Raw genomic sequence first — 22,970 nt, 5'->3', positions numbered from 1 at the left:
TGTGGATTTCCTTCTGAATTTCTGGTCAGTTTAATTTATTTTGGAAGTCTATATTTCTTGTGCAGCTGTCCTAAATCCCACGGCAAGACACGGTTTTCACCTCTTTACATTGTGACCCCAACATGTACCATGTCTTGAAGGGTTTCTCAGGGGCTCTACCAGTAAGTGATGGAATTTCAGGCTGGCCTTCTGTGGACTCTACTGATTCAGAGCTTCACAGCCAGTCACAATCCCAAGTCATTCACTTTAAGCCACCAGCCTCCCGTTCTACCTAGGACCATGTTTGGCTTTTCTTTCTGTTTCTCAAGCTCTCATCTTTGGCTGTAGGAAAGATGAGTTGTGTGGATCTTGAAGGGCTGGGACCTGGAGAGTAGAGGCAGAGCACCCATGCAGTGAGTGGGCTTGCCAGATGCATCAGTTGTGGTAATGTGGAGAGACAAAAGTAGAGGAAGCTGTATCCTCCTTGTCCGTGCATGGAGCATGCAAGCAGGTTTGTGCCAGCAGTGAATTTGAGTCTGTTTCCTCTTGCCTAATCACATATTGATCTGAGGCTTCGAGTCAGAAGCAACTGGAAGTGTAGCAGAACCGGTGAGGCTTTAGGCATCTGGTCAGTCCTTACATTTTAGCCTTCATCTTTTCAAAGAAGATGACAGGTAGGTTCAGGTGGTGGCCTGAAAAAATGGTGAAAGTCCTTGGATCTTACAGAATGAAATTAATGTGTCAAGAACATTTTTATTTACTTATTTTTATTGTTTATGTACTAGCTGAATGTATGTAAATGTACCACGTGCCTGCCTACAGGTGCCTGTAAAGGTCAGAAAAGCCACCTGCCACCTATGTGGGTAGTGCTGGGAGCTGATGTTTTTGTTTATTTGTTTTGTTTTGAGATAGCCTTTTGTAGCCCTGGCTAGCTTAGAAGTTGCTTGGTAGCCCGGGACTGGCCTCAAATTCAATAGAGATGACCTGCCTTTGCCTCCTGGGTGCTGTGACTAAAGGCTTGTGCCACCATACTGGCTCAACAGCAAGTAATCTTAATCACTGAGCCATCTTGAAAGTAAAATTAATTTGTGTTGCTTTGCATGCTGTGACTTGTATTAGAGTGAGTCAGTGAGATTTTGTAAATATTCCTATAGCTGATTGTCTGCCCATTTCTCCATCTCTCCATCTGGGTTTATTTTAAAGGACTGGGTCATATGATGTGGAGGTCTGGTTAGTCCAAAAATTTACAGACAGGCTGGCAGGCAGGCTGGAGACCCTGGAAGGCTGCAGCTCAAGTTCAAACAAGGACTTCTTGCTGGTAGAAACTTCTTTTCTACTTGGTGGATGAGGTCCATTTCTTTAAGAAAAAAAGTTTTTTTTTTTTAATAGTCTAATTTCAATAATGCACACTGTTTCATTCCATTCATTTATGTTAATCTTGTCTAAAATATACCTTCATAGAAACATCTAAATAACACTTGAGTACTTGGGTCTAGGTCTAGACAAATTGGCATATAAAATGAACTACCACATTTACAAAGATGAATAAAACTTGTTCCCTGCCTAAACACACACACACACACACACACACACACACACACACACACACACACACACACGGGTGGGGGAAGAAGAATACATGAATGTAAATATACACACAGGCATACAGAGATAAGACAAGCAGACATTCGGCCCAGCAGGTGTTGCCTGGGGATCAGGAAGGCAGCAAGATGATGGCAGTTTCCCTCTGTAGGGAGTGGGGAGGTACCTGAAAGGCTTTCAGCCAGGGAGAGAACACACCAGTGGCTTGGTGTGTTCTGTCGTCCACTTGGTAGAAGATGGTGTGGGAGCAGGCAGACTAACGACTGTGGAAGCTGTAGACACTCATAGAGACGTAGCGGGAGTCAGCCTTCAAGTCAGCCTCAAGCCTAACCCTCAGCCTTGCCGGAGGAACCAGAGCTCCACTGAGTCGTTTCAGAGCTTTGCTGAGAGCCATTTCTTTGTCTCTTGAATACTTAAGGCCCAGTGTGGGCTTCCAGCACAGTCACACTGGGTTAATTACCTACTCATCTCTGTCCACTGATTATCATGTTACATTGCCTTAGATAGGACCATCCTCTCCCTTACCTCATCCTCTAATGCCAGGATGTAGTTGGCTCAGTTCTTTATGGCTTCTGTTCAACTTCTGAGTGTGTGTACGTATACACACACACACACACACACACACACACACACACACACACACACAAACACGGCATCTTCACCTAGTATGCTGTTTTTCTTTTAGTACCAGGTGTTGTAAAACCATTTTCCTCTGAATTGAAGATGCACTCCTTGCTGGAGGGAGGGGGGGCTCTCACAAAGTTACAGGATTCACAGGTCCCTCCCCAAGATTATATAAGTAGTAAACAGTTGGAGAAGAGGAGAGTCCCCAACAGGAGCTGCCTGCAGGATGGGTCCTGAGTACCAGAGAGCTTTAAAAAGCTGTCACTCATGCTGGTGTCAGCATAAAGGCTTAGCAGCAAGTCATCGTTATCCATTGAGCTGTGTGTGTGTGGTGTTTATGTGTGTGTCTGTATGCCTGTGTGCAATAGGAAGGTGACAGCAGCCTGTGGGCTGGAAGCAGGAGAGAAGGTCAAAGGATGAGTCCGTGGTACACTGGTCTTTCCAGAGGAAGGAAGAGTGTTCTCATATCAGTTTTTCCTCTCCCTCAGGCAAGGTAACTGAGGACAGGGAGAGAGGTAGAAGGTCACTTTCCAGTGTTCTAGGAATGGAACAGCCCTGATAATGTAAGGACCCAGGTGGAAAGATGACAGACAGCCTGCTTGATTTTGCTGGTGGAATGCTTGGGTCTTCTCTGTTATTATAGTGAAACCACATGACCAATGCAGTGGTATTAACAGAGGGCTGCTCTCTTGAAGATAATTCATGTCCCTGTAAAAAGGAGTGGAAGGGACTCCTGCCAAGTATAGGAGGCACCGTCTAGAAGACACAAAGTCTATTGGCAACTTGACCTGGGACTTTCCAGCCTCTGGAACTATTTTTGTTGTTTACAAATTACCTAGCACAAAAACACCAAGATAGTTGTCAGGCACTTTCCAAATAATTATTTCTACAACTCTGGGATATTTATACTTCTATGTCATCATCATCATCATCATCATCATCATCATCATCATTATCATTTTTTTTTGGCAAAGTCTCTCTGTATTTTTGTCAGTCCTGGAATTTACTGTTTAGATCAGGCTAGCCTCAACCTTCCTCTGCTGGGGTTATATGTGTATGTGTCACCACACACGACTTCTGTTTTATAGCTAAGGAATTTGAGCAATGTGTTTTGAGTCACTGGCTATTTATGTAGGTGAACAAGGATTTAACCCAAGTACTTCTGTCTAGCATAGGTTGTCTTGTGATAGCGTGCTGCCTATGAAAATGATGTGTGTTGGTATGTACTCCTTAAATTCACTGGAGATGTGGGGTAGTTGTCAGTCATTTGAGGCATTAGACCTCAACTGTACACAACTTTCCTTAGTGCTTGCTGTTGGAAGCACAGTCTTACTTTTCCATTGCTCCAGTAAGACACCATGACCAAAAACAATTTATTAGAAGAAGGCTTTATTAGGAACCTATGGTTCCAGAGGGTTAGTCTATGACCATCATGTCAGGGAGCGTGGCAGCAGGCATGGCGCTAGAGGGGTAGCAGAGAGCTTACATCCCACTCTACAAATACACACACACACACACACACACACACACACACACACACACACACACGGGGGGGGGGGGCGCAAGGGAATTAGGAGACACGTTGGCCTTTGAAATCTCAAATCTAGCCCCAGAGACACAGCTTCTTCAAGGCTACATCTTCTAATCCTTACCAAACAGTTCCAGTTCCACCAACTAGTTAGACTGTATGCTCACCATTCTCATTCACACTACTACACAGAGTCTTCATTTTAAGCAATTCTTCTTTTATCATTGCATCTCCATGCAGACATGAACTCTGGATGTCGCATGGGTTGGACCTTATGTGATGGGCACTGAGGATGTGTCCTGTTCGTGGTTTATAGTGTGCATAGAATCCCTTCTTCTAGAAGGTGGTACTCAAGCTCCTGCCATTTATAACGTGTACAGCATGTGCTGAACCCCAAGCTGGGTTAGGTGGGATCCCAAATTAATTCAGTAGATCTATGTTTACTCTTCTTTCATTTTAGGTTTTAAGAAAGAAGAAAACAGGCTGTGGAGATGGCTCAGGTAGTAAAAAGTTAGCTGCTCAAGTTGAAGACCTGAGTTCAGATCCTGTCTTAGTTAGGGTTTCTATTGCTGTGAAGAGACACTATGACCATAGCAACTCTTATAAAGGGAAATGTTCAATTGGGCTGTCTTACAGTTTTAGAAGTTTAGTCCAGTATCATCATGGTGGGAAACATTATATGCAGTCAGTCATGGTGCTGGAGAAGGAGCTGAGATTTTTTTCATCTTGATCTGCAGGCAGCTGAAGGAGACCGAGTGCCACACTGGCCATAGCGACACACTTCCTCAAACAAGGTCACAACTACCCCAACAATGTGACACCTCCTAATAATGCCAATCTCTATGGGCCAAACATTCAAACACTGAGTCTATGGGGGGGGTCATACCTATTCAAAACTTCATAGATCCCCAACATTCATCTATAAAACTGGTACAGTAGTACCTGTCTGTAATCCCAGCACTGGGTAGTGCAGAGACAGGCTGATCCCTGGAGTTTCCTGGCCCCCAGCCTAACTGAATTGATGAACCCCAACCAAGTTCAGTGAGAACATTTCAAGTCGATGGCATATCTATTTTAATTACATGTCCCATTAAAGTCAGTTTGGGCTACATCCAACCTCTTTGTGGTTAGCTCATTTTCTTTTGTTCCCAATTTTCAAATTCTAATTAAGCTTTTGTATACCCCCAGTTTAAAGCAGTTTGCAAGTTTCCTTAAGAGAGGCCAGTTACTAAATGGAAATTTTAATCAAATTTATTTACGCATGGATAAATGATCTGTTTGAATTAGAGAAAAGTCACAAGCAATTGGTATTTAACTGGCAGAAGGAAGAGTTGGGGTCACATTTAAAGGTCAGAATTCTGTTTCAAAGTACAGCAGTTCCAGTGATGCCAAGAGCCGGGCAAGGTGGATTTTCACTGGCAGCTTTCTAAATGGTGACGGGTCTTGAGCTTAGTTAGCAGAATATTGGAGCAGCCATTTCTGGAAGACTCAGAAAGTAGGATTTGAGGCAGCCTGAGCTGGGGGACTCACTGGCATCAGCTGCCAGAAGATAGCTCACTGGGGCTACTCTTAAGAAGAGGTTGCGGGGTATTGAAGACTTGGCAAGCTGTGGGCTGGAAAACAAGGGAAGTGGCATTGGAGAATGTATGGTGTGGTGAGGTCAGGGTAAGTGGGGGTTGTTGGAGAAAGGAGACACTAGGGAAAGAGGGGGGAGATAAAGGTGTCTTGCAGTTCCTGTAAAAAGCCCATGAAAGCAACAGTCTGTATTAGCCCATGATGATGTAGCCTGTATTAGTGACTTCTATGATGCTGTGACAAAAGTACCTTAGAGAGGCAGCTTAAGGAAAGGAGAAAAGAGGATTTTATTTTTCCTTTTTGTCTACAGTGTAAAAAGGGTATAGTCAGTGTGTGTGTTTGTATGTGTGTCTGTGTGTCTCTGTGTGTGTCTATGTCTCTCTGTGTGTATATGTATGTATTTCTGTGTGTGTCTGTTTCTGTGTGTCTCTGTGTCTTTGTGTGTATGTGTGTGTGTATGTGTCTATGTCTCTGTGTGTATATATGTTTGTGTGTCTGTTTCTGTGTGTCTCTGTCTCTGCCTCTCTCTCTTTCTGTGTGTGTGTGTTATCTGTCTGCTTCGCTCTGTCTCTCTCTTTCTGTATGTGTTTGTGTGTGTGTCTGTGCTGTGTCTGTGTATGTGTGTCTCAGTGTGTGTGCATATGTTCATGGTGGAGTTCATGTTGGCGGGAGTTGAGTACTGAGACTCCTCATATCATGATGGATCAGGAAGTAGAGGGAGCAAACCAGCACCCAGCAGGCTTTTTCCATTTCCTCTTTTTATTTAGTCTGGGACCCTTGTCCATGGAAGAGTGCCACCCACATTCACAGTGGATCTTCCCTCTTCAGTTAGTCCTCTCTGAAAAAGCTCCCACAGACACACCCCAAAATGTGTCTCATTAATGCTTATTAATTAAACCTCATTAATGCTCTACATGATTATCAATCCAGTCAGGCTGACAATCAAAATTAACCATCACACAATCTGTTAGTGGAGGTGCTTAATGTCCCAGACTGGATGTCACAGGCACAATAAAATTGGCATATGTAAATGATAGCAGTCATCAAAAGCAGGCAAAGGCTGGATACTTTCCTCTCTCCCAAAGCTGGTATGGAAATTTCTATTTCATTTGTCTTTCTGCTAGGAATTCCCACGTGTTAGATACTGCTGGCATGATCATGGCTGGAGAGAAAAAGGTGTTTGGTGAGCTGGCATTGTTCTTCCCTGATGGAGTGTGCATACAGCATACCTGATAGTTTACTGATTGTCTCACCAATGGCAACTTTATGTGCAGGGAAGCAGCTCATCATTTGTTGTCAGAGAGTGGCCAGGAACCCACTCTCCTAGGATAAGTCACGTTATCGTAGCAAAATTACTAAACATTTTTATAGGAAGATTTTAGGCCAATAGGAACCCTATAGATCATTCATCTGAGATCCTGATTTTCCTATTCAGAGCATTTTAAGACTGCAGGGTAAGATGGGGAGAGGGAAACACTCAGTTTTGACCTCCTTTGGAGGTCAAGTACAACTTACTTAAGGCAGCATTATTACACCTGTGTCCTTAGCATCTCCTTAAAGGTTCTCTAGTGAAATTTATACCAGAGGTTGACAGCAATCCTTCATGCTCCTGTCACAGAGCTAGTTAGTGGCTGTCACAGGACCAGGGAACCAATGTCTCCAATGTAACACCAGGTATGCTTGGAAGGACGATCATGTTTAAGATAGTAGTAACTTTAAAAAAATATTTATTTTATGTGTATGTGCATGAGTATATGTATACCATGTGTGTGCAGTTGCCTGTGGAGACCAGAAGATGGCACCAGGCCAGAGTAAGAGACAACTGAGAGCTGCCTAATATTGGAGTTGGAAACAGAACTGGGCTCCTTCCTAGAGCAGCAAGTGCCCTTAACTGCTAAGCCAGACCCCAGTAGCAACTCTTAATTTTAACGTGGTGCATTTCCAGGCTATTTGATAAGGATTGTGTTGATGAGTCTTCATCTCACTTGGCAGCTCTAACAAGTCTAGCATATGCTCAGAAGAAAGTGGTATCCTTGGGAAGGGGCAGGGCTCGTTCCAAACAAAATTACAGGGACTTTCATGTCCCGTTTCCTTGTATGCAGGAGCCTCCCTGCCCAACACCACCCTCCTGTCCCTAGAATTTTCGTTCCTGGAAGCTAGCTAGTAGCAGCAGGTCACAGCTTGTTTACTGGGTGGAATGATCCAGTTCAAATGTGAAACAGAAAGAGAAGAACTCCCAGAGGAGACAGGAAGTTTCATGTGGGCTTAGAAGAGTTTTGTGGGTGTGAGATAGCATCTCGCCATTGTAGCCCCTGAGCTCAACATGTAGAGGGTTGGCCTTATACAGGCCCTCCTCCTGTCTCAGACTCTGAGTGCAGGATTATAGGTGTGCGCCATTACACTTGGTGAGAGTAGCCTTAGTGTTAATTTAGTTCAAGAACCTGTTAGACAGACTAAGGACGTGAGTCTCTCGAGTGCCGCTCAGTTCTGCCACCAGGACTTGGTGGAGCTGTCCTAGAGGTAAAGGGAGGAGGGAGGTGAAGCTCTTAGGGGTGGAGCCATAGCTTGAGACTTGGGGAAAGTAACTGAAAGGAGAAAAGAAGAAGAAGAAAATTCAGACAAAGCTGGACATTTCCTCTTAGGAAATGTCTCTTAACAAACCCGCCAGAGTCTAGGAGGCATCAGGATGCCCGCTGCACTCGGGGTGCATCGCTGCACTTCTTGGAGGGTTTTTAAAAATAGTCATATTTGTTATCACAGCATCTCCAGGTAGATCAGAGGCCTTTTGTTTGCTGCTTAAGAAACAGGAACAGATGAAACTTCCTGAAGATCAAAGATCAGATTGTTGGCAGTAAATGCCTAGCATCAGCCCGGTTTTCACTGCTGAACCTCCTCCCCAGCAAGGTCCTTGTTACTGTGTTCTGAGTTATGAGAATAGCTAGTCATTCTTGATGGGCGAGTTAGACTGTTAAGGAACGTGGGCATCCTTCTCTGTGTGGAGTACCTTGTAAGGGGGTTAGGTTCTGCTCATAATTATAATTGTAATTATGAGCCGACACCTCTCTATAGTCTTTGAAATGGAATTAAAAAGAAATGAGTACTTTTGGTCATCTTCTGCCCAGTATCATATAATGGACCTGTTTAAAGGAACAGCTGTAGGGGCTGGTGAGATGGCTCAGCAGGCAAAGGTGCTTGGCACAAACTCGACAGGTGGATTTGATCCCCAGTATTCACGTGGTGGAAAAAGAACTGACTGTCTCGGTTATCCTCTGACTTCCACACACAAATTAAAAATGTAATAAAAGGAAAATGAAAAAAGGGGGGGGGCTCAGCTTAAATCAGTTAGCTAGTTTTGAAATAAAATATCAGCATCTTCAATTAACAGAATCTTTGAGGGCACTGATATGAGTATTATGATTTCATGTATCTTAATGTGCTAAAACCTCTGAATGAGGTAGGGTGTGTGTCCATTTTATAGATGAAGGTAAAAAATAGTGGGTGAGTACCAGACGAGGTTCAGGTACCTCCAGAGTCTGTGCTCATAGCCACAGTACTTCAGGTATTTTAAAACAGAGACAAAAACAAATGTGAGCCTCGGTGGTCAGATTCTCAGTAGCAAGCTCTTTGCAGACAACCATGAAAATGCCCCAGGGCTACATGACACACTGCAATTACTGTTTTCAACAGACAGTGTTATGCCTTCAGTTTCTCTTCAGGGAAAAAAAAAAAAGGATTTGTTTTGAGAACCTAAGTTCCTCTACTGTACTTAGAAAGCAATGTCTGTGCTAAAGGTGATTTGATTTCTTGAAGGTTTTCACAATATTTTTCTTCATATTTGTTTATGTGTGTGTGTGTATGTGCACACCCGGTGCATGCATGCACACGCATGCATGTTGAAGACAGATGACTATTATGGGCTCTGGGGATTGAACTCAGGACGCCATGTTTGGTAGCAGGCTCCCTTACTGACTCAACTGCCTCTATTTGTTTGGCTCACAGTTTTGGAGGGTAACCAGGTAGTCATATCTGTTGGCCTCTGGTGAGGAACATCCCTTTGTGTCACAACATTGCAGGAAGAAGGAAAAAAGAAGCAGCTGTTTGGAGAAGGTGGAGAGTGCTTGGCCTCACTTGATAACCTACTTCGTAAGGACTCTTGGGTCTCATGAGAACTGTATTAACCCTTTCTGAAGATGCTCCCCCCTCACCCCCTGCAATCTAACCATCTTCTGCCAGGTCCCACTTCTCAAAGGTCCAAATCTTCCTGATGTGGATGCACCGTGGTCCATGTGTCCAGTAAATGAGCCTTTGGAAACATATTGTATTCAAGTCACTATAACAAATGTATTATAAACTGCAGTTTTTCACTCTCAGAATAAACTGTGCACTACCTAGAAGGTGGGCATGGGGTGTCCCTGGCATCCATTTAAGTTTTATATATATTCATAGACATTCTCTTCAGACCCTAATGAATCTGTAACGTATCACTGGAACTGAGGTTAGTTCTAGATTGGTTTAGGTTACTGCCATTTTTAAGTTTCTTCAAACCCTTTTATTTGAAGCACATAAATTCTTCAGAAGACCCAACAGTTATTACCCTCATTTTTCATTTGAAGCTACAGGCTGTAAAACAGTGCCTGGCTTGTGTTATTGGCTTTTGTCATGTAGCGTGTAAACTTGGCCCTCGGAATTGTGTGGGGAGCTGCTTTCAGTCTCTGGTCTGCACTGGTCTGTGTGCTTCCCTGTGGCATGACTGAACCTTTGGGCGTTGTGAAGAGGGGAATGAGGTGGTGAGCCCTGAGCTCGGTTTCTCTTGCTTTTCATCTCTGAAGAAAACAAAAGCCACATAGTATTCTCCTTCGTGAAAGCAGAATGTCTGTCTGGCTGAGTACATGACTCACTGAAGGCAGCGTCCAGAAGGAAGAGGGTTTTGTTCTTGGAGTCACTAGTCATGGGAGTCATTGATACCTGTTGAGATCATCTTAATACTCTGACTTTTTTCTCCTGGATTTTCTTGAGCTTTCTTCTTCGTGAGAGCACGTAGCTCTAAAGAGTAACAACCTGCTAGGTTCCTATGAATGAGACTGTTGTGTGACTTTTACAAGAAGAAACAAACTAACATCTGTTCACCCAGATAGAGCAGCTGTGACAGAACAAAGCATCCACATCCAGCATGGTGAACCAGTGGGGTTGTTGGAAGTACTCACAGGAGCATGCATGGGTGGGTAGTTACTTACAGGAGTTTGGATCACTCAAAGGTAGCTGCATTACTGAAAAGCTCACTGTATGGCTAACAAAAGTCACATCCCTGAAGCTCCCTTCCCAAATCCCTGCGTCTCAGGCAGCCGTGACAGAAACTCTCCTGTCTCCAGCAGTGGTCCATGGCTTTTGTAGCCTTGGGATGGAATGTTGTGGATCCCGAAGTGTTCATGGGTTTTCCGAACTTCAGACGTCTCATTAGTTTTCTGAGTCGTATGAGCCCCCACCCTCCCTCCAGGAGGAAGCAATTAGGTTTAGAGGGAATGGCCGCTCAGTGGAGCCCCTCCTGCTGTACCTGGGGTGTGCTTGGGCGTTGTGGAGGTTTTTTTTTTTATTGTTTTCAGTTGTGGAGTTTTTATTGTTTTCATCATTCTGTCAATGTCAGGGTTTCAACTGAGCTTTGCAACTGTCTTGAGAAGATGGATGGCTTCCACGTCCTTTTCGTTACTCTGCTTTTTATGTATTTTTTCTTCCCAAACATTTACATCTTTCCACCCTCCATCCTTTAAACTCCATATTCCCAAATATTTACTTGCATGGCTCAAGCCTACATTCAGTTCTCGGAGTTTGAAAAGTTGTCTGATCTCTGGTCTACCTCTTCGTCAGCCAAACACATTCAAGCTCTCCTTTGTGTTCTGGTTTGCAAGCTGCCAAGTGCATTTCGACTCACTTTTGGGTATTTTTTTCAGCATGATTGATTCATCATTTCTGAGGAAAGATTCCCATTAGATTGTGGTATCTTTTAAAACCTGTTTAACCTATGAGTATCTTGTGGAAGTTTGAGATTCAAATCCTAGCTTTACTGTTGGAAGCTTTTTCCCTTTATGGAAGCAGGGGCCTAGAAATGCCAGTTTCCCAGGACTCTTAGACAATCGTGTGTTTCTACTCTCTTGTATTTAACCACCACTTTGCTGCTTTGGTGTTGTCTGTTATAATGAAACATAATTTACTGTGTTTATAGTTTTATTTAGTATGAACTATGCTATTGCTATTAATTATGCTATTAATTGATAAATATACTCATGATACATAAGGTAAATATTATATATGCATGAAATTATTTTATATTTTCACATTTACATGGTTTATCGTTGTAGTTATTTTTAAAAATATTTATTAATTTATTTTATGTATATGAATACACTGTGGCTGTCTTCAGACACACCAGAAGAGGGCATTAGCTCCCATTACAGATGATTGTGAGCCACCATGTAGTTGCTGGGACTTAAACTCAAGACCTCTGGAAGAACTGTCAGTGTTCTTAACCAATGAGCAGTATTTCCAGCCCCCCCTTAACATTTTATTTATTTATGTATATAGCATTCTGCTGCCTGCAGGCCATGAGAGGGCACCAGATCTCATTACACATGCTTATGAACCACCATGTAGTTGCTGGGAATTGAACTCAAGACCTTTGGAAGAGCAGTCGGTGCTCTTAACATCTGAGCCATCTCTCCAGCCCCATCATTGTAGTTCTTGTTGGCATTTTCTTTGCAAAATTGCATATAAGGCCTTTGGTAACTACAGACTTGAGAGGGCAAAATTTTGACTTTATGTATTTATTTTTATTTTATGTGTACAGATTTTTGCTTGTGTGTATGTCTATCCACTGTGTGTATGTGTGTGTGTGTGTATGTGTGTGTGTGTGTCAGTGTGCAGTGCCTACAGAGATCAGAAGAGGGTGTCATATTCTCTGGAAGTAGAGTTACAGATTGTTGTGAGCTGCCTCCCATGTAGGTGCTAAGAACCTAAACCTGAGTCCTCTGTAAGAGCAAAAGGTGCCCTTAACAGTCAAGTCACCTGCCCAACTACACTGCTTAGCTTTGAAAACAAGAGTTGAGGAGACAAGGCTGCAGACCCTTCATTGGCTTGATAAGTATAGTGTGAAAAACTTTAACCTCCATGAGAGTTGGTTTTCATAGCACTGTTCTTCTGGAATATGCAAAAACTTCTCTTATATTTTCTTTTTTTAAAGTGATCTACTCCTTGGTTGGATCAGTAGGATTAATTATAATGTCTCCCTTTCAAGTTGGGAGTGAAGATTTGACCTGAACAAGATAGTTTTGCTAACACAAAACCATCTCCTGACTCTCAAAGGGTCACACCTTTGATGAACTTACCAGTGGTTCTAGAACATACATGGTCACACATCACACTTGTGACAAAGATTTTCTGAGTGTCTGTCCCAGGCTAGACTAAGCTGACATTGTCTGTCCAGGCTATAGGCCTTGAATTGCCAGTTCTCCACTCTGTTTCCCTTTATCTATTTTTTGAACCAACCCCCTCCCCCCACATGCTCACCCCTGCTTTTGCTTCCTAGCCTAACCTTCATTCATTGTCTTCTTCCTTCCTTCGTTAATAGTATTACAAGCCTAATGGAGATGGTAGACACTATGGACCCAGTTATGTAGCTGTTTCTTAGGAATTGAAACATTCCTGCTTGGAGGGAGAGGGAAGTTCATAAAATAGGAAACTTACTAAACTTATAATGCCACCAAAATTCATGAAAGTTACAAAATTCACAGTGCTCTTTCCCAAGGTCGTCAAGGTCATAAGCAATTGCTGGATCGAGGATACTTTCTGGTGGTGCTGCCTGCAAATTGGGAAGGGAGCTAAGGGTGCAACTTTCATGAACTGGTACCCGAGTCAGTGTAAGCTCTTTGGGGATGCAACAGCCTGAGCGTCAGCCCTGGCCCTTGTTTCTGTAAGTCACCTCAGTAATCTCACTAAGTTTTCAAGCTAGATTTGGGTAGAGTTGTTCCTCTGGTTGGCTATTGGTGTCCATGTGAAGTGAACAGACATTTGCTGAGTCTAGAACAACAGTCACATGACAGCCACACCGAGGACGCCGGGCCTCCGCCTCCTTGGAGGTTTTACGCTTAGGTAAAGAAAGAGATGACTAGAGAAGAATGTGTCTTCTGTACTGGACGCTGAGGGTACTACCCAGCAGCAGCAGCATGTCTGTTATCTTGGAACTTGATGAGCAAAAGCTTCTGGCAGGAGGTGACTTGAAACAGATCAGGACTAAGGAGGAGAAATGGACAAAGCCAGGGTTGGAGGTCAGTTAGACGGTTACTGGAATTATTGTAAGTTACTGCTATGATATAAAGGTTGGACAGAAGGACAATAGGTATAGGGAGGGAAGTGAGGGATTTAAGATGGGCAAGATAGGCAGAGGAGGCACAGTATATTATACAGTGTGAGCAGACTGCATCTTTTTAGGTGGGTCTAAGACAGAGTGAGGCTGCTTTGGTAAATGGTGTTTTCCTTAGAGCACTGGTTCTCAACCTGTGGGTCACAACCCCTTTGGCAAACCTCTGTCTCCAAAGATATTTACATTACGCTTCATAATGGTAGCAAAATTACAGTTATGAAGTAGCAACAAAAATAATTTTATGGTCGAGGTGTCACCACAACATGAGAACTGTATTAAAGGGTTGCAGCGTAGGAAGGTTGAGAAGCACTGCCTTAGATAAATAGTAGAGCTGAATAAACAGGAGGAAAATTGTGAGCTGTTATAGGCAGACTGGCAGTGGGTGGAAGGACAGGAGGGTCTATGCTTGGGAATTCAGGAGAGACATCTGGGCTGAGAAGAGAACTCGACAGTAACAACTGGGTTTGGGTGGCATAGAAGTGATTGGTGACCTCACTTTTATAATATGGCAGAAGAAAAGCCAGGCATGGGTCCTGGGAGGCAGCATCCTCAAAGGAGAGGAGATAGCAGTGACCAGAAGGGCAAGAGACGAGGGGCAGGAGAGCATGGCTGCCATGTCAAGAAGAAAGAGCAGAGCCCTATGGGTAGGTGATGCTGAGAGACCATCTGCTCACTGGCTTTGGTCAAGTAGGAGAATCTAGGCCTTGGTCAGAGCACCTATGTGCTCTGTGGTTTGTGTGCCCCGTGGTCTGAATGTTCTGAAGTTTGTGAATGAAAGCTGGGAGCCAACAATGAAGTTTGATTTTAAAAATGGAAATCCACAGTGAGTGTGGTGCCCCATGCCTCTAGCCCTGGCATTTGGTAGGCTGAGACAGGAAGATTGGAAGTTCTAGTCCAGTCTGAGTGGTTACCTAGATCCTGTCACAAAAAAACCAAACAAAACTACAAATAATTTCATTTTTCCTGTGACTCCTATACAGAATTGGAAAATTAATGCACCATAAAGAAAAGCTTGCCCACTATTGAAAATCAACTTAATCTATAGCCGGTAATTGTGCCTTTGTACCTAAGGAAGGGGTGACTCTTAGGGACAGGCAGTTGTTTTGCCTCTTGGTCCGTGTTGATTTCCTTTTTATTGTACACAAATATTTTGGAGAAAGAGATGGTGTAATGAGAGCTCAGAATAGCCTAGGTCCCAGGGAATACGCTGTCACAGCAGCCTCTTCTGACAGCCAGCCTCCTCCATTCCACCATGGCCACCAAGCCTTTTGTCCCTCCACTTTTGGAGATGTGACACTTGTGCTGTATTCCACCTGGTCCCACGGGAGCTTTGTTTAATCAAAACTAAGTGGCAATGTATTTTATTTTCAAATTAAGACAAATTAAAATTAATTTTGTTTGGGGAATTTTGAGAATTTCACAACATATCCTGAGATAATTGGTTTTGCTCCCCGGGTATTGCATAAGCCAGCAGCTCTCCCTCTGCTTTTACCTTTGTCCCTAAAGGTCTCACTCATGGTAAGATCTTAAACAGAAACAATAATAATAATTATAGTTATGATAATAATTATTATTGATGGGTATGACTGTAGAGAAACTTACTTTGGAGTAAAACCATTTATCTTAAGGTCACCAGGAAAAAGATTGTCCATGGTTAGTCTCCTTTGTTTAGGAGACAACATAGGTTATGGGACAAAGAAGCCACTTGGGAGCTTGTCTTTTTTGTTTTGTTTTTGTCTTTACCTTATTTAACCTTCAATTTACCCAGTGGGAAAACACTGATGATAGTTATACTGACTGCCTTGTTAGCGACAGGAAACAGCTAAACACTCTCCTCTGTATGTGTCTGTGTGTGTGTGGGGGTTGTGGGTACTGTTTTTTAGAGAGCACTATCTTATTACATTGATATTGGTTGGACTCATTTTTTAAGTTAATTTATGCATTTAAAATGTGAATATAAATATTTAAAAGTTTAAAAGAGGAGATTGGGAATTGAGTTGTGAATGTTGTCTCTTTAAAGCACACTTTTGAACTGGAACGTCATTTGGGAAAGCTGGCGGGCCATCCGATTGCCTTTTTACACATAGGCCATGCTGGTTCCTAAACTGTGTAGGAGTTTATTATTTTTTAGGTAGGTAGGAGTTGTGACTTGGGGGAGTTCTCTTCATCTTATACATGATTTCTACTAAGGTTGTTTAGAGGAACTGATGGCCTCTAAGTAGTGCCTCTGAGTGTCTCTCCTGTTCTGTGTCAGAAAAACAGTTCAAAGGTACAAAAAAAGAGGCCAGTTGTAACATCTAAAGTGTGCTGCAGCCTTAATGCTGTGGTAGGTGCTAGGTTCATCACCTGACATGTATTAACTCAATTCTGGGAGAGCAGCTACACTAGCCCCACTTCTGTGTATGTATTTTATGTGCGTACATTTATTCGTTTATCTGTGTATGTGTGTTTGCATGTGTGGGTCCCGGGGATTAGAACTCAGGTTTGGCCCCAAGCGTCTTTACCTGCTGAGCCATCTTGCCAGCCCTAGTCTCACCTGATAGAGACACAGGCTGCATGATTTAGCTGAGGTTATACCAGGGGACAAGGTGGCTTCTGTTTCACAAAGTCAGTTTTACACTTGTGCCATTGTTTACTGTCGCCTAGTTTCTGCACATCGAGGGACTGTGTTCAGTTCATCTGGGTGATGCTCCCGCTCTTCAGCGAATGTTTGAGGATGTTAGTCTAGTGACCACGGAACTCCCAGGCTGAAGGCCAGTAAGGCAGGGAAATGGGCTCAATTACTAATCAGGATATTGGAAGTAGCGCCCCTCAGTTTCTCGCCACCTGATTGAAAACTCCTGGGCAGATTCCTCCATCCAATGCCAACAGCAGGAGGGGCGTGGCATGGGAGAAGGGGCGTGGCAGGAGAGAAGCGGTCTCACTAGTAGCAGTTGAGACTGGAAAACAGAAGTAATAGGACTTTGAATTTTGAATAACTATGTCATTGGGCAGAGCTAGGACTTTATCTTACAGCCACGAATTCACCAGTGAGTAACTATATGTAGGAAAGGTTTCTGTATGGCACAGCTTGTAACAACAGAAGCCGTAAGCAAATGAGAAACTGTAGAACCATTGTGCAGACGCTGCCAGGCACATAGCATCCTGGACACTCGATATATACGGTATGCTTGCTTTTTCTCCTAGATATAGGACCAGTTTAGAAATAAGACCCAAGCGACTATTACCGGTGATTGAAGTATTACTTTAATAGTGATGGAATTCTTGGACCACAAAGGGTTTACTGTCTATGTATCATTTATTAATGACTATTACTGGTGGAGGATTGAAGGTTAATCCCAGGGCCTCATGCATGCTGTGCTAGAGGTCTTATCATTGAACTCTACATCCAGCCCACCTCTTTCTTCGATTTTTATTTGCAAATTTATATTTTTCCAAGTGCCTCAGGCTAGCCTTGTGTTCACTGTGTAGTTCAGGCATGCCTCGAACACATGATCCTTTTGCCTCTGCACCATCAGGCCTTGCCATATGTCTTTACTCTTGAATGGAACTGACTTCTTGTCCCTACAAATTGGTGCTGCTGAGCAGGAAGACTGCTGCGTGGGATAATGTGCAGGGAGCACAGGGTTGGAAATGCTTCCTGTAGACAGGCTGGTTCTCCATGAAGGAACCTCTTGGGGCCTGAACTGGGCATGCTCAGTGCTTCCCTTTAACTGTTTTTTAAGTCACTCCCCCTTCTCTGGTGACTCCTCAGGGTGGACAGGAAGTGGAATGCATCTTCCTTGTTATGGTTTGGATCTTAAACATTCTCCAAAGGCCATGGTGTTGAGGGATTGGTTGCCAGCCATTGGCACTGTTGGGTAGAGCCTTCTGTAAGACTGAGGACTAGTTAAAGGGTTGGGGGTTGTAGCATTGAAGGGCAAATGGAGACCTTGGCCCTTCCTCTCTCCAACTTTGCTTCCCAGCATTCATTAGGTGAACAAAGTTCCTTCGTCAAGCGTATTTCACCATGGTGTTCTGCCCAGCAACAAGAACACTGCTTATGGGACCAAGTGGCCATGGATGGAAACCTGTGTAACTGTGAGCCATTAAAACCTTTGTGGCTTGGTTTGCCCCCAAAATATTTTGTCACACAAATCAAAAATACCTGGTTTACCCCAAGTCTTTTGGCACAGCAACCCAAAGCTGACTGATATACCTTCCCAGGAAATGAACTGAAGATGACAGGCTATCTGTAAAAATCTAAGGATGGAGGAATGTTCATTCACCTTCGACCACCCCATACTGTGACATACTCTGCAGCTTTAAAAAACTACAGGTTAACGGGAGATGAGTGAATTTGGTGTGTTAGTTGCTTTTCTCACAGCTGCTGTGCTGTAGAGGAATTACTTAAGGAAGGGAAGCTTACTCAGGTTCACAGTGCAGGAGATACAGTTCATCCTGGAGGGGAAGCCATGGTTGTGGAACCTGAATTTGGCGGAAAACTGATTGCCCATATCATGGTGGATCAGGAAGCAAAGATAGGGGAATCCAGTGGTCAACTGACTTCCCCTTTCTCTTTTTATTCAGTCAGGATCCCAGTGTGTGGCATGGTGCCATACATTCAGGATAGGCCTTTCCCTCCCAGCCAGTGTTCTTTGGAAACACCCTCACAGGCATACCCAGAAGAGTGCTTGGCTAATGCCCTAGGCATTTACTAATGCAATCAAGTTGACAGAGCTAATCAACACACTGAGAAAGATGCCCGCCTTCATAGTTGAATGGAAAACCACATCACAGGGTTGTCATTACACCACGATTGTATGAAGCCAAAGGAGAAACCAGTGCCTGCGGACAGAAACCACTTTTTATATTGAAATTAAATACAGAAGACTTATTAAGGAATGTTCTCTGATCTAGAAGGAAGGAAGGTGGATGAAGAGATATTCTCTTCATTTAATGTTGTACATCTTCTATTGAAAATAGATTACTGTCACTTTTTATTTAAAGTGAGCATTTATTAATTTTATAATAAAATAAAATCAGTGAAAATTCAGATGGCATTTTATGATGGACTTCATTTAAATGTGATTTTATTTGATGCCTGGAATCACCACAGAATTTTTATTCAGTCCTGGAAAGCAGGGCAGTGATTTAACTTGTCTGAATGGCTTTATACACTCCATATGGACCAGTTTTTTTTTTGTGTGTGTGTGTGTGTGTGCGTGTGTGCATGTGTATGTGCGTGTGTGTTTTGCATGGGTTTAGAGGTGAAAAGACAACTTGCTGGAAGTGGTTCTCACTATCCACCACATGGGGCCTGGGAATTGAACTCAGATCATCAGGCTTGATGGTTAAGTGCATTTACCTGATGAGCCATCTCTGGCCCAAATATCAGTTGTTTTCAATCTTGTTTTGGTAGGAATTTTAAATCTTTAAATTAAAAATGTTTTTTTTTTTTTTTCATTTGGCTTTTTCTTGGGATGGTGGAGGCCGTGCAGTGTGGCCCTTACTCTGAGCAAAGAACTGTGGGCAGAGGCAGTGGGGTTAGAGAGGACTGGGAGGCAGACACTTTGCTATGTTCAAATCAAAGTCAAGGGTGCAAAAATGCAGAGCAATAAAACCTTTAACTTGAAGAAGCAGAATCATACCCCAAGGAAGCACCATTAACATCAGCAGCGGCGGCGGCGGCGGCAGCAGCAACCACCCCCACCAATACCTGCAAATGGACAACCCGCCAGCAGCCAGAACGAAGGCTTGACTATTGATCTGAAGAATTTCAGGAAACCAGGAGAGAAGACCTTTACCCAATGTAGCCGTCTCTTTGTGGGCAATCTTTCTCCTGTCGTCACTGAGGAGGAAATGAGGAAACTTTTTGAGAAATATGGAAAAGCAGGCGAAGTTTTCATACATAATGATAAAGCCTTTGGCTTTATTTGCTTGGAAATGCGAACCCTAGCGGAAATTGCTGAAGTGACGCTGGACAATATGCCACTCTGTGGAAAGCAGCTGCGCAAGTGCGCTTTGCCTGTCGGGGTGCATCCCTTACAGACTGCTGGAAGAAGCCTTTTCAGTGATTCGCTAGGTGGAGTGAGATCTCAGGGAAGCCAGCTGCTCGGAAAGCTCTGGACAGATGCCGTGAAGGCTACTTCTCGCTAACCGTATTTCCTCGGCCTGTGACTGTGGAGCCTATGAACCAGTTAGATGATGAAGAGGGACTTCCAGAGAAGCTGGTTATTAAAAACCAACAATTTCACAAGGAGAGAGAACAGCCACCCAGATTTGCACAACCTGGGTCCTTTGAGTATGAGTTAGACATGCGCTGGAAGGCACTCACTGAGATGGAGAAGCAACAACAGGATCAAGTGTACCGGAACATCAAGGAAGCTTGTGAGAAGCTAGGAATGGAGATGGAGGCAGTTTATGCTAATGAGGCAGAAGAGCCTCGGAGAATGGAGGAGCTGCATAACCAAGAGGTTTCAGAAACCAAAGCAGTTAGAGCTCAGGCAGGAAGAGGAATGCAGGCGTAGGAGGTAGGAGCCGTGGGATGCGGTGATAACAAGATGTGAAGGATTCAAGGGAACCTTCCCTGATGCGAGAGAACAAGAGATACAGGTGGGCCAAATGGTTATGGGAGGTGCTATGGGCATAAACGATAGGGGTGCCATGCCCCCTGCTCCTGTGCCACCTGGTACTCCAGCTCCTCCAGGACCTTCCGCTCTGATGCCAGATGGAACCTTGGGATTGACCCCACCACCAACTGAATGATTTGGCCAAGTGGAAGGAATTGGAGAAATTGGTGGACTGGAGCATCTAACTGTCCAGCTCCAGGAGCTGAATTTACTCCAAATAAACGCCGCCGATTTTAGGGGAAAAAAACTCCTTTGATTCTAGTGGTCAATTGAGAGTATCTCAGGGTGGTCTTGTTAGGCAGTCACTTTAAAGTTTTTGTTTTTGTTTGGTTTGGTTTTTAGTTTTTCAGGACAAGGTTTCTCTATGTAGCTCTGGCTGTCCTGGAACTCATGATGTAGACCAGGCTGACCTCACACTCACAGAGATCCATCTGCCTCTGCCTCCCAAGTGCTGGGATTAAAGGCAAAGGCGTGTGCCAACACTGCCCAGCTAACTTTGCAGTTTGTAGCTCAGCTAATTCATGTGGCATTTTATAGCTTAGAAAGTGCTAGCACATCCCACTGAATGTCCACTACAACCCTGTGGGTAGATGCTGTTTTTTCATATAACCGAGAACACGGTGGCAATTCTTTGCTGGATGTTATATTTTATTTTTCAATAAGATTGAGAGAAGTTGATTACAACCTCAGCTGGGTGGAACTGAGTCACATGGAAAATGTCAGGTTTCAAAAAATATATACTACACATAAGTATACATTTTATACAATATATGTATACATGTACATTTTATATTAATATATACATAATCTTAATGTCTTATATTAGCCATGTAGACATTATACATATGTATATTACCTATATGCACTGCGCATGCGTGCGTACACACACACACACACACACACACACACACACACACACACACACAACCCTGCTAGTGGTAGGGCTATTTTTCTATATGTCATTGATCTAGATACATTGAAGCTAATAACATCATCCACAAATGTTCTACATGGTCTTCCAGGCCTCGTCAGCAGCTCTTACTTCCTCTAGAAGCCCAGAGTTCTTTGAGAAGACCCTAGAGAATGTTGAGTTCAGTGTGCACATTGGCGGGCTCAGGAGCCAGACTCCCTGAGTTGCTTTCCTTTAAGACAAGGCTTTTCTGTAACTCAGGCTGGCCTCAAACTTGCTATGTACCCGAGGATAGTGTCGAGCCCAGGGCTCTGTGCAGGCACTGTATCCAATAAGCCACACTCTCAGCCTTAGACTCCCTGGATTCAAATCCAGTTGTTGATACTGACTTTCTGGTATGTGAACTTTTGATAAATTTCTTAACCCTTTTGTGACTTAATTTTTTCCGTCTACCACATACTTCACATATCCTCAGAGTTGTGAAGATGACTTATTTAGACAGAAAAGAGGATGTAGCCAAGATCTGGCCATGTGCCTGCTACCAGAAATGCTAGCCACACCATCATTATTACTAGCTCTTTATACTGGATAACAGAGGCAGGGAATTTTGTTTTCAGAGGGGGTGGATGAGAGTGTGCTCGAAGATAAATCCTCCATGGTCCTGAATTTTATTTATTCTTCCTTGTCTACTAAGCCAAGGGTTATAAACAGGACTCCTGGGTAGGTTATCCTTGTCCTGGATAAAGAGACATGATGGCCATTTGCACCCACTGTATCAGTTTTTAAAGGGTTTTGTTCTGAGTTGTAACTAATACAATGCTATACCATATTTTCAGGACGCAGCAAGCCAGAAGTCTTCCAGTGAAATTTAAACTATAACCAAGTATGTGTGGATTGTTTCTCTGGGAATTAAGAGGGATAATCTCATCTTACTCAGAACTGCTGAAGGAGACTTGGTATGTGAGAATACAAGCTCTGGAGACTTGGAGAGTTTCACTCAAAAAACAGTCATTGGCAAGGAGTTTTAGTCCTGGTAGTATTACTGCAAATTCTCCATGGACAGCACTGGGGTCTTGCCAGGTGATTAGGAGCCTCAGTTTAACTCAGAGCGCTACTATACAGCTGAGTGTTTTAAGGAATTGGTATTTTCATTTCCTTGGCAGTTATTGACAGTCTTTGAAATGATTAGATAATAAATATGAGTCACTTTGAATGACAACTGACAGCAGTTGAGCCCCTGACATGTGACATGCTCCAACAAATGCTGATTGCCAGGTTGGGGATATGTCTCAGTAGGTAGATTGCTTGCTACATCAGCACGCAGAGCTGGGTTCGGTCTTCAAGAAGCCATTTAAGACACGTGAGTCGTACCCACCTATGGTCTCAGTGCTGGGGGGCTGAGACAGGTAAATCCCTGGGATTGCTGGCTAGACAGCTCAGGCAAATTGGTGAGTTCCAGGTCCAGTGTGAGACTCTGTCTGACAAGGTTAGGTGGGCGTGACAGAGGAAGACACTAGAGGTGGGTACCAGTACTCGTATACACACACGAATTCATGCATCTTTAAAAAGTGCTTTTTGTCACTGTTTTTGAGCTTCTGTGTTTGAAACAGAGGCCAAAGGACAGTAACCTTTTCAATATGTACAAACCTAGAATAAACTATCAAGTTTTAGACAGGGATAGTAGCGTCCAAGCAGGGCCAGCAGCTGGGTGGCCCCATTGGTGGTCATTTT

General features: G+C 43.5%; 1 protein-coding gene and 1 pseudogene across 4 annotated transcripts in view; both read left to right on the top strand.

Moving 5' to 3' along the window:
* The window catches only part of Mboat1 (membrane bound glycerophospholipid O-acyltransferase 1), a 103,022-nt gene that overhangs the window by 24,761 nt on the left and 55,291 nt on the right, over positions 1-22,970 (top strand). The window lies entirely within an intron of this gene.
* LOC117714034 (non-POU domain-containing octamer-binding protein pseudogene) lies at positions 19,305-20,566 on the top strand (annotated as a pseudogene).

Source organism: Arvicanthis niloticus, chromosome 8, assembly GCF_011762505.2.
Source record: "Arvicanthis niloticus isolate mArvNil1 chromosome 8, mArvNil1.pat.X, whole genome shotgun sequence".
Taxonomy (NCBI): Eukaryota; Metazoa; Chordata; class Mammalia; order Rodentia; family Muridae; genus Arvicanthis; species Arvicanthis niloticus.
Note: the sequence above shows the minus strand (reverse complement) of the source record. Positions and strands in the feature narration are given on the sequence as shown.